The following is a 12780-nucleotide window of genomic DNA, read 5'->3' as shown; positions in this document are numbered from 1 at the left end:
GGCAATGCACACGGCCATACCATCCCGGGATTCTAGGATGGACATTTTTGACATAAGGAAGGGCGACTATTTAGATGATGAGACCAGCGCCCTTTGTGCACTGATGTGCGTTTTTTATGTTCACAGGTCGCACTTATTCAAATTGCACCGCCTGTGAGCGCGTGATCTTGTGACACGCTGCTCTCAACCACTGATGGCTGCTGGTATGCAGCAATTTGGCAGCCATCAGGTAATACACTACAGTTGTGCTCCTCACTTTGGCTGGTGTGTGTATACAGGTTGAAATTCTGGCAGTTATATACTGATGATTTACACTATCTTTTCGCTGTGTTGTATGTGTGTTTTTTTAATCTTACTACAGGTCGTCTGAATTGAGAAAAACATAACCTGAATTCAAAACCCTGAATTTGCCCTGACGAATTTGCTGAAGTAATAGCAATGAAACATGTCGGCATCATTCAAGAATGGAATAATTTGAACCATTTTTAATACTGGACTACTTGCAGCAGCAGAACAAAGTTATCACAGCTAGCAAGTGGTTCCACATTTTAACAGCGGTGGCCATTCTTCCGTATTCTGGCCATTGCAGGGGTTTTAGGTGCACACACTCACTTTTGTTATCTTTGATTTAGATGAGTGGTTAGTTATATTGTTCATATACACGGCACTTGGTATAAGTTGGTATTCCACCTTCATAATTATTTGGGTGTTTTTCTCTGTTTGTTTTGTCACTACGAATAGAAAGCGACCAATGATGAGAAGTGGGTAAACTGGCAATTTCGTGCCAGGAACCCCCTCGGGTGTTACTACCGTGAGGCGCTTTCTCTTTGTTTTCACATTTTTTCACTCTTTTTCCACTAGTGGGAATTAGATAAGACCGTAGTAAACTTTGTAGTATACACACCACGACCTGTAGACTAGTGTTAAGTAAACACATCTTGAGTTAGAGTATGACCGATTGAGCAACTCGGCCCTAGGTCTTTCTGACATGTTGGTGTTTGCTGGAGGAGGAAGGGACTTGACTTGATATAATTGTCAACTATACAATACATACACAATATATGCTGTGCTTGCAGAGTAAACTACTGTATTGTTACTTTAGGCAAGGGAGAGTTTCTGAACAATCACAACTTCTAGTATTTGGATTTCCTCTTCTTTGCTACTCTGGCACGGACATGCTGTTCAAACAAAGTAACACCCTTCATGCACTGAGCGTCTGCTCTACATACACCTCTGCTATCTATGAGGTAGAAGATACCATGCAGGCTTCCAAAGTAAACGTCTATCATTCTTCTTAATGTCTCAACTGTACCAACTTTACTTTTTCTCAACAACCAAATAACACCCTTTTCATTTTATTTGGTAAACCACCGTCTTGACTTTCATTTGAGTTTCACCCAAATGATATATTGCAATGCTCACCACACATGAATTTTCTGATTCACCCACACAGGCAGTCATCTTTTCTTTCTCCTGCAACCATCCTTGTTTCAAGCAGCCATGCATCTGATTCCTTCCTATCAACCACCTCTGCCTGCATTCAAAAACACGTATCATTCTTTACAGTCATAAATGTTACGACTCGCTCGTCCTTCCATTCACCCTAAGTTCTTTCCCTTTTCTTTCATCACATCCCTCAAGTTCATCTGATATGACTTAGCTTAAGGATAAAATTCTCCCAGCTTAGTTGAAGTCAAATAGAGGGGACCATTGCTTACTCAAGAACTACCGCCGCTAATGCTATTGCTAAGTCAAGGGTGACTGTCTTCTCCGTGATTGGCAAAAATGTAGTTCTAAATTAGTAACTGTTCTTAACAGTACAGTGTACTTGTAGTAGTGTACTGTCTACTGCACAGTACATCATACACTCCTTTGCGAGCCTACTTAAAATGTCAATAAGTAAGGAGTATAATAACTTACCACCATCCGCCGCTGCTGAGCCATCCCCCTCAGCTCCTCCAGGTGGCACTTGTGGCGCTGCCGCATCCGCCCATGGAGTGGACCCCTCCGTGCTGCTGGCCCCGGCACTGATGGTGGGAAGTGCTGCATCCGATGCTGTGACGCCTAGAAAAAACATGTCATATTTTTAGATGCCATACACCACCCCCTATTTCGTCTCGTAATAGAAGAGAAAATGTTAATACATATACAATTTTTAAATATTGGGACTGAAGAAAGGTCACGGTTTTGGGGAGGGTGTTAACTTATATGCTTAGCCATAACATGCAACATTTTTCCGCACAACTTATGAATGCTTGCTTTTTAATGTGCAACATTTTTCTAATTACAGACAGCACCAACTACTCCTCATCACCACCCAGGAGGACTTGAAGTTCCAACAAGGTGAGGGCTCCCGAGTCCCGCACAGTTACTTCTGACTGAGGTATGTGGAAAGTCGAACTGCACCTATCATCAACAATGTCCTATTTCTTTTGTCCATACTTCTGTATGTGCAGAATAGTCCCTGAAACACTAGCGGTATGGTATGTGCTACTATCAAATCAAAAAGCCAACTACTAGCTTATTCTTGGCTGACATTGACATTTTGTTGTTGGAAATTGTCAAAGCACTAACATTAAGAAGACTGGAATACACAGCAAGGGCAACCCAGAGGACTGCACTCAGTGCCTCTTGAGCTATTGCTGGATCAGAGTTTTGTTTAACACCGTTTGCAGACTGGGCAAGCTTAGCTACTTACACAGACCGACTCATAATAATAGTAAATAGTAATAGCACAGAGAGTGATGGTAGGGAGGCAGGATAAGAATGTAGAAACAGTCTACAAGAAGATCAAATACTATTTTGTAAAAAATAGAATTAGGAAACAGTTTGGAATGAATAGGAGCTGTAAAAGTTAGGGAAGTATAATTATATTAACCACAGAAATACTTACTGGGGCCAGCAGAAGAGCCTGCAGAGGACCGTTCCTGCCCACTTTCTTCCGCCGGAGTCTGGGGTGTAGTCTTCTTGCCCCTCGGAGGTGCTGAATGTGAACATGAAATAAACACAAACATGGATGATTGTTTTTTTTTTTTAAATATTTGTGTTTTTTTTACCACAATCTAAAATTATCTTGGGGAAACAAAATACCAACAATTATACTACATGTATTGACCTATCTGATCTGGTCAACTAGGAGGATACTAGTACAGTATTGCTGGATTCGCAGACCGTCTACTTGGAAAGTTATGTAAATCACTAACTAAACCAACAACAAAAAGGTTCTACTACGACTGCCAGCACTCAGCAGCACGCGACGTGACAGACACAGTCCATCATCATGATTGCAGACCTCTAAAAAATGTCCTACTACTAATAACAAGTCATAATATACTCAACCTATCAATCCAGCAGCAGGAATACAAAGGAAGAACTAGACTTGAGTCTCTCTAGCATTACGCAGTTCTGTAAAGTACTACACTCATACATATTCAGGCCAAATGAGCACAAAGTTGCAAACAAGTAAGCATAGTAGCAACGTCACTGAGGAGGCGAGCACCTGCAATCACAGAAGCTATTTAAACATTATTTTACCTGCAATGTAATCGAATCAGCAGCATTCTTGCTCTTTGGGAAAAACATATATCAGCAATATAACACAGAGCAGAAGAAAACAAAGTAGTTATTAAATAGCTACTCACCAAGGCCAGGGATCTCCACGCCTAGCAGGTGGACCAGGTCCTACTCTCGGTCAAGGACGTCTGCCCACCGGTGCGTTGCTTGGTCATAGGGGCGCCGGACCCCCGACTCCCTACGCATGGCCTCGCACACCTCATCCCACAGCTGGCGACGCTCCCGGAGGCCAAACCCTTGACCGGGCCTGCCCCCTGCTGCCACGGTCTTCGGGAGGTGGCGCTGAACATAAAAAATAAGTGTGGCCATCTCCACCACGCTGAAAATCTCCCTGGCCACTACATCCTCCCCCCTCAATCGCCCGCATGGGAGCCAGCTACGGGGTGCGGGTCCCTTCCCCTTGCTCTTCCCGGCTCCCTTTGCCATGGTCCTGGACAGGAAAGTTAAATAAAAAATAGGGAAGGAATAGGGAAAAAGTAAATAAAAGAAAAGAGTTTAAAAAAGTAGTTTAAAGTAACCAAAAGTAGAAAAAAACACAAAATATAGATGTAGAAAAAGAGAGGGATGGATAATGAGTGAAAAAGATCCCAAAAAAGTTCAAAGAAACAAAGGATTGCAAAGATTAGGGTAGGATTGAAAAAGCATGCCCAGAACCATAGCAATGACTGAAAAACAAGATGGCCGCGCCCATTGAGGAGCGCGTGGGTAAGTTTGCCCAATATTTCCCCCGCTAGCATGCAAAAACGCACACGACCACGTAATCGCGCCCCGCGCACAACGTGAGCATGCAACTAGCGCCTGGAAACTGAAATACGCAATGCGAAGAAGATGGCCACGCCAAGTACGACTGCATGGGTAATTTTGCGGTCGGTGCACTGCAAGAGGCCCGCGAACACGCAAAGCGCCCCGTGAACACCCCAAAAAAAAAATCCACAAATTTGCGGTTTATGCGGTCCGCAAATTTGCGCATTTCGCCCATAGTTACTACTGATGTATCTTACAGTAATAGGCTGGCATTACTGCTACCCTCTTCAGAGTCCGTGAAAGTTTTGCTAAGGTCGCAATTACAAACAGCGAGGTTTTTCAGTTGATCACAGGGACTTATTTGTAGAATCAAAGTCCACACTACGTAGGATGGTCATTAGAGGAAGAATAAACACACAGTTCAGTCTAGTAATGTCCTCCCATATTTTTTAAAGGTCGACTGCAGGATGACGTGGCCGGAAAGACAATATCCTGGAAGGACTTTCTCCCTGAGCCTTGTCCGTAATTCCCGTAGTAAGCTTGACCAGAACAACGGGTCATTTTCTTGGAGGTGGATTCCAATCGTCTCTTCAATGCTGTGGTGTGAGCCAACAGACACTTAACCTGTCAGAACATGGAGCCCATGACTTCAACATTGCCCAGATGATATGGTCCCACAGATAACTCTACCAGACAGTGGTGCCTGCCACTCATGGAAAAACAAAACCACTTCTACAGCCGCCCAGTTTTTCAGCTTCAGGTGACACCACGGCATCCGCTGATGCTGCTCCCATGCCTCCTCAGCAGGTTCAAGTGGTCATTCTTGTACCTGGTTCCCTTGCCCCACCAAAGAGGTTTCATGGAGATAGTCAGAAATTTTTCATCTTGATGAACCAATGTCACTAGCATTTAACGGAGAGACCAGAGGTGTTTCCTGACGATGCCACCAAAATGGCCTTTATCCGTTCACATTCAGATGGTGATGCCGCAATACGGTCAATTCTGTTAGCAGAAAGCAATCGCCCTATCTGGTATGATTTTAGACATTTCAAAGAGGCGATGAAAAAATTTGCCCACCACACTTTTCTACCGGTGGTCAAGAACAAATTATTGAATCTAAAACTGGGATCATGAGATATATTACATTATGTCCCAACTTTTAACTGACTTGTAATAGAGGTCAACTGGCCAGAGGAGAAAAGGATAGCACTTTTCTATGGAGGTCTTAAGGATGCGCTGAATATTTTAATTTACTTTCAATGATGTTAGAACCACTTGCTGATTGTGCAGAATTCAAACACTTGGTGGTCAAGTTAATGATTGGATTTCAGAAAGAAAAGTCAAGAAGGGGAAACATCCTGATCACAAGGTAATTGTTTTCCAGAATAGAAATAGAGGTGACTCCCAGAGATAAGACTTCAAAGGATTCTAGTGAACCTATTCACTAATTGGTTCAATTAGAGGACCATAAACTAAAGATTGAAAGGAAAAAACATAGAAAACGAAATCTCTTTATTGCAGAAAAGCAGGGCACTTCTTAACAGAATGCTAGTATCTTCACAGCTGCTTCCTCTCAGTCAAACCAACGGAAAACTAGGTAACTCTGTAAGTGACAGGCCAACTTTTCGAGTTCAACACCTAACATGACCTCGTTAAATAAATCATCCATGTTTAGCCTATCATCACTTGAAAGTATCTATCTTACTGCAGTCACCCTCTAAGCTTGATTGGAAGGTAGCAACTCTAATAGATTATTGGGCCACAGGAAACTTCAGACACTCACTTCACAACAATTTTGGGGATTAACGCCCTTTCCTGAGAAAGAGCTGAAACAGTACGAACTGTTGATGGCAAAGAATTGACTTCTGAATCCATTCTGTCACATACTGAAACATTACCCATGACTTTCTGATAACAATCACAGGGAGCAGATCCAGTTTGATATAATAGATGCTCCACATTTTCACTCCTTGTTGGTGAAACATAATCCAAATATAAACTGGAATACTCAAGTGGTGACCTTAGGGTCGGTGTTTTGTGAAGAACATTTACATGACAACAACTCATGCTTCAACCATCCAAGCCCAAGAGATGACTGAGTGTGTGTTCACTATTTTAGTAGTACATGGGCTAGTTGTCATCTATGCAGATTTAGCAGAAGTATTTGATAAGAAAAAGCCAACACTCTACCTCCCCATAGGGAGTTTAATTGTAGAATTGATCTTGTACTTGGACCCAAACTGCTGTGCAGCCACATTTATGTGCTCATGGTAAACGAAAATGAATATCTCTGCCAATATCTGGATGAGTACCTAGCCAATGGGTTCATTATTTATTCAAAATAACCCCTCTCCTTGCCCTCATTTTTTTACCAAAAAAGGGGGTGAGTTGCATACCTGCAAATACTACCACACCCTAAATGACATCACCGTGAAGCATGGGTACTCCTTATTCCTGAATTGCTAGAGAAGGTTAAGGGTGTGGTAGTGTACACAAAATTGGATCTAAGAGGTGCATACCACCTATTGAGGGTGGGGAAGGGAGACGAATAGAAGACAGTCTCTCAAATCATGTTCGGATTGTTCGAATATCAAGTAAGGCCCTTTGGATTTTGCTATGCCCTGGCTGCCTTTCAGTTTTTTATAGACCAGTTTTTCTGAGAGTTCCTTGACATATGTTGTGTGGTATATATTGAGGACATCCTCATATATTGCAAATCCATGACAGAACATGTAAAACAAGTGGGCGCCATTCTCTAAAAACTGTGCCAGTAGCACCTGTATGCCAAGGTTGGGTTATGTTCTCGGACCAAATGGAGTTAAAATGGATCTCAAAAAAGGTAGAATCAGTGATAAATTACCCATCTCCTACAAACATAAAACAAGTTCAAATTTTCTTGGGATTTGCAAATATTTTCACCTCTCCATTCATAATTTCTCTGAAACCATCACCCCCATCATGAGATTATTACTTAAAGGTTTGACCTTCATTTGGGACTCTGCAAAAGAAAACGCCTTTCAAACTTTAAAAGAAAATTTACACAAGTCTCCATTTTGGCTCACCCAGATACCAATCAAACATTCCTGGTAGAGGCTGGTGCCTCGCAAAGTGCTATTGGTGGGATTCTTTCTCAATGAGATGAAACCTCCGGGCAAATGCACCCTATTCGCATAAACTGCTCCCAGAAGTACTCCATTGCAGATTGAGTGCTCCTTGCTATAAAAGCAGTTTTTTGAAGAATGGCGGCAATACTTGTTGGGTGTGAGATATCCTGTAACCATTTACAAGGTTCATCGTAATCTACAGTTTCTGTGCTCTGCTCATGCTTGCACACCCAGGCAGTTAAAAATACACAGCAGTATTGCAACCTCTGTAATGAGAACTGTGTACAGAAAAATCTCATATAAAAGAATCCAGAGATAACATGGTATGTATCAATGTAAAAGCTAGTAATTGCTTAAGTTTGAATTGTGTATTGCATGCCTGTCTATAAATGTGCTTATATATATTAGAGTAACAATTGGCATTACTTCTACCACACTTCACAGTCAAAGAAGGTTTAGCTAAGGTTGCAGCTACCAACAACATGGTCTTCCAGTTGATCACAGGTACATATTTGTAGAATCAAAGTCCACATTGCAATGGTAGGTGGTTACAGGGTTATTTAATGTACCGATCAGTCTAGTAATGTCCTCCCATATTTTTAATTTCAAATGATTTTATTAGTTTTGAGAAAACAAATAATACACGAATAATACATAATTACATAAATTAGGCAATAATACAAAGCAGTGATGTACAGCAATAATAGAAAACAATAATACAAGCAATAATGATATGAAGCAAACATAAAACAAAACAATAATAATACAAACCAATAAATGGCCTGAGGTCATGTATACTGAGCGAGTTTGAATAAGGTAGTTGAGAAGAAAAGAGTGAGTGAGAAGAGAGAAGAAGGAACCATTACCTCCCATATTTTTAAAGGTTGACAACAGGATGACGTGCCCGGGAAGGCCCTCCTCCTTGCCTGTAATTCCCAGAGTAAGCCTTTAGACCAGAAAAGCAGGTAGGATACTAGGAGGAGGGTCCCAATCATCACTGTAATACCATGGTGTGAGCCAACAGGTAGGTTCACATCACTTAACCTGTCAGTATGATATAGGGTGTCGATCCCCCATCAGCAAGGTGGCAGTGACATCACACCATAGGAGCCGCGCAATAGCCATTTTCTCCAATTGTCAGCAAGGTGGGCAGTGACATCACACCGTAGGAGCCGCGCAATAGCCATTTTCTCCAATTGTCATCGGGGTCTAGTCAGTGGATAGCATGCTGTAAGTGCACTGCCATGTTGTACAGCTCCATATTTGGGACTTCTAAACCCCTTTTTCCCAAGTTCTCTGGAGTGTGGCCAACCCGATGTGCCTACTTGCCCATAGCAGGTCTATGATAAAACTATCTATTACAGTGAAATAATGCCAGGGACTCTCATACAATGTGCCCTGCACGGCATACAGGTATCAGGGGAGCGGGACTATTTTTACTAGGGCTATTGTACACAACAAGGACAGGGGAAGGACCCCCCAAAACCGGACCGAGGCCTGTAACACCTCCACCTCCCTGCCTACATTTGGATCCTAGAATGCCTGCTCTGTGTGGGCCACTCTGATACCTCATACCATCAGACTTCTAGGAGAGCCCCACATCGAGGAGTCCTTCAGCCAGAATGCCGACCAACATCTCCAGTGGGAACTGATTCGATTTTTTTAGATAGACATGGAGTCCCGAGAGTTTCCTGAACTTGTGCAATGCATTCAGGAGTATGGGTACAGAATTCAAGGGTTGTCTCAACAGGACCAGTGTCTCATCAGCATATAATGACACCACAATGTGAAGACTCCCCCAGAGCGATCCCCCAGAGACCAAGCCCCCAGTGCAGCATTTCTGCAACCAATGCCAGGGCAAACAGCAGCTGCAACACCCCTGCCAAGTGCCTAACTCAAAACGTCGTACCCATCTGCACTCTGGCTCTCGGTCCATTGTAGAGTAGTTTAACCCATTGTAGGTCACCAGGAATCATCACCCAACTCCCTATGATTCTCCAGACCATACAGAACGCAGCAGCTAGACTCATCTTCAGACTCCCCAAAAGAAACCACATTACACCCCACCTCAGGAACCTCTACTGGCTCCCTGTCAAAAATAGATGCCAGTTTAAGCTCCTTACAAATTCTTACTGAGCTCTACACGACCAGGGACCAGCCTACATCAACCACCAAATAAACTTCCTTCAACCCGCTAGACAACTGCGCTCCACCTCCTGGTCGCTCATGCGCTCCCTCACATCCACCGCAGCCACAGTGGAGGCTGTGCTTTCTCCTACCTCGCTGTAAAATCCTGGACCAACCTGTCCTTCCAACTATGAGCATCTCCTTCCCTGGCTAAATTCAAGAGACCTGTCTTCTCGAATGAGACCACCTATACCCCAGCACCCAGATACCCTCAGGGGTGAGAAGCAGCGCTCTGCAAGACTTATTGATTGATTGATTGTATGTACTTTGGACCGAGCCTTGTTTTTTCAAGTAACAGGCAGAGATAACCCCAGTTAACTGAATCGAATGCTTGTTCGATACCGAGGAATGCCAGGGCAGAAGCATCCTGCATGCAGCTGTGGCGCCTGATAAACATGAAAGACGCCGCAAATTATAGAATATGTTCTATATCATGCATGTATGAAGTTCGGGAGGTGGGGCAATGGGTGCATTGCTAATATACCAATGAGGATCTTAATGTCTACATTTAACATGGAAAGGGCTCTATATGAAGAGGCCACTGTTGGGTCTTTGTCAGGTTTTGTAATCATCATGATCATTTCTTCATGCATTGTGTCTGGGAGTCTACCCCTCTGGAGGGCCTCATGGTAGACATCTAGTAGCCTGTCAGATGCTATATCTGCATATCAGTGATACAATTCTGTGATTAGGCCTTTGCACCCAGGTTTTTTTTTAGTTTTTAGCTGCCTTGTCACCTCAAAATATCCTCTCTCCAGAGATAGGCATGTCCATGGAGTTGCGGTCACTCTTTGCAAAGCACGGATGCATGATAGTCGCAAGGAACTCCTCATCCCGTTCAACCATTCTATCTGACTGTGCTGCATACATCCTACATAGGTCGCACTTGAACATTCCCTTAATGGCTAGCTGTGTGTCAACCAGAACCACCCGTTGCCACGGATCGCAGGTACAGGACTCCTCTACTTTTCCTGACAAACCAATCTGGTAAGTAATAGTGGCAGCTGGCTCAGGTAAGCGTGGTGAGGTGGGTCAGGGCACGGCAGGGTGGATGCTACCTTTTCTGTCGTCTGTCGGCTTCCCCCCTGCCGCCCCCTGCCCCACAGACTGGCCCACCGTGCTTAACTGAACCAGCCGCCGCTGGCAAGTAATCTCTGGCAGTGTGCTGTATAGGTGTAGTTCTCCAGTGTGCGCCACATGTAGTTCCTTACGGCACCGTTGCCAGTCTGGGATTCTTTCTGGGTTTGTGGTCAAGTTCCTCTCAATGGCACCCAAGCACTTCGTTTTTGTCTAGGCTACGTTCCAGCTGGTGCCTGATGCTATAAGTAGTCTTTAGGCATTTGCCAAAGAACACCACCTTCCTAGCGTCATAGTCCACAGTCCTACTGCCCATGCTGCCCCAGTTCTCATCAAAATAGTGCATCACTGTTTCATCCACAGTCGCTCAGAATGGAGGGGTCTGTCAATGCCCCCTCCCTAAACCTTCACAACAGGACCGTTAGATGCATGTGCTCCCTTCCAAAGCCCACCATCACAGGGCAGTGATCCAATAGGTAGTGGGCAAGTAAGATATCTCTGTCACCCCCTGTGACATATCAGCTGACACAAAGCAGTAGTTTAAGTGGCTGTGTGCCCCTGCCGCTGGCTGTAGTAAGAGTACACCTTCTCTGTTGGGTGCCTTTTTTAGTCAGGTATTGACCAAGCCAAGGCCCTTCAGTGTGTCAAATAACGCCCTTTCATTGCCTGTTTGGTGTGGAGTCTGGGGAGCTCCATCCAGGGATTAATTGCAATCTCCTGCTAGAATAATGTCCACCGCTAGGTATTCCGAGGCTGCTGTTACCAACCCGGCATAGAAGTCTGGACACTCATTGTTAGGTGCATTCACATTCAACATACATATCTCATCACCTCGCAGGGCATCAAACAGGATCCCATATCTCCCTTCCAGGTTAAGCACATGCCCCTTGTCAGTAAAGAAATTCTTAATGTATGCCAGCCATGGGAGTTGCATAAAATTGTCTAGGGCGAGGCAGTCCAATAAAATTGCTTTAGTAAAATAGGTTTCTGGTTTCCTCCAAGGCAACAAACAGTGGGAGAGGATTGTGGAAGGGCCAAGAGACTGTGAAATAAAGCTGTTACTGATCTTTTATATGGGGCTAACATCTATGTACTCTCGCATACCCAATTCATATGTACTGACTTACAAACATTTACTTTTTAAAATATAAACTAACTCCTTTAGTTGTTTATATTGCAAAGTGAAGGTCTTTAAAATTGGAGTGATCTATTTTTTTTTATAACTTTATTTTATTCGTTTTCAAGTAGGCAAGGAATCAACAAAAGCCCAGTCATATCACAACCAACCCATGCGTTGCCTTAAACGTAAAATCACTGGTTTGCGTGGTCATCTCCAACTATTAATGTACATGTGAAGGAAAAATGTCCGTCTGTAGGCAATAAATTGAAAGCGTACGCTGATGAGCAGTGTGTAAATCTGGGAAACAACCTTTACAACGCAACTTTTACAACGCACTACCATTACAACAAAACTTTTACAACGCAACATCCATTACATCGCATGCCATTATAATGCAACCATTACAACGCATGACACTACAACGCATACCACTACAACGCATGTCATTACAACGCATACCATTACAACGCATAACATTACAACGCATAGTACCCTTACACTATCCAACATTTACCCTAGTGTTGAACCCCCTTGAGTTAGAATAGTACTTTTAACCCCTACACTATCCAACACTTACCCTACTGTTGCACCCCCCTGGAGTTAGAATAGTCATTTTTACCCCTACACTATTCAATACTTACCATACCTTGCAATGTAATGTTATGCGTTGTAATGGAATGCGTTGTAAAGGTAGTAAGCGTTGTAATGGAATGCGTTGTAAAGGTAGTTTTTTTAAATTAGTTGTAATGGCATGCGTTGTAATGGAATGCGTTGTAATGGATGTTGCGTTGTAAAAAATGCGTTGTAAAGGTATGCGTTGTAAAAGTATGCGTTGTAATGTCATACATCCTGTAAATCTATTGCATAGCAATACCCGCCCGCATACCTCCCCCTCCCTCCCCCCTACCCCAACTCCCCCTCCCACCCACCCCGGAACCAGTGTGCCATTGCGCCATGTAGAAATGGAGTTGAATT

This window comes from Lissotriton helveticus, chromosome 3_1 (genome assembly GCF_964261635.1).
Source record: "Lissotriton helveticus chromosome 3_1, aLisHel1.1, whole genome shotgun sequence".
Lineage (NCBI taxonomy): Eukaryota > Metazoa > Chordata > Amphibia > Caudata > Salamandridae > Lissotriton > Lissotriton helveticus.
This window is presented reverse-complemented; position numbering follows the sequence as displayed.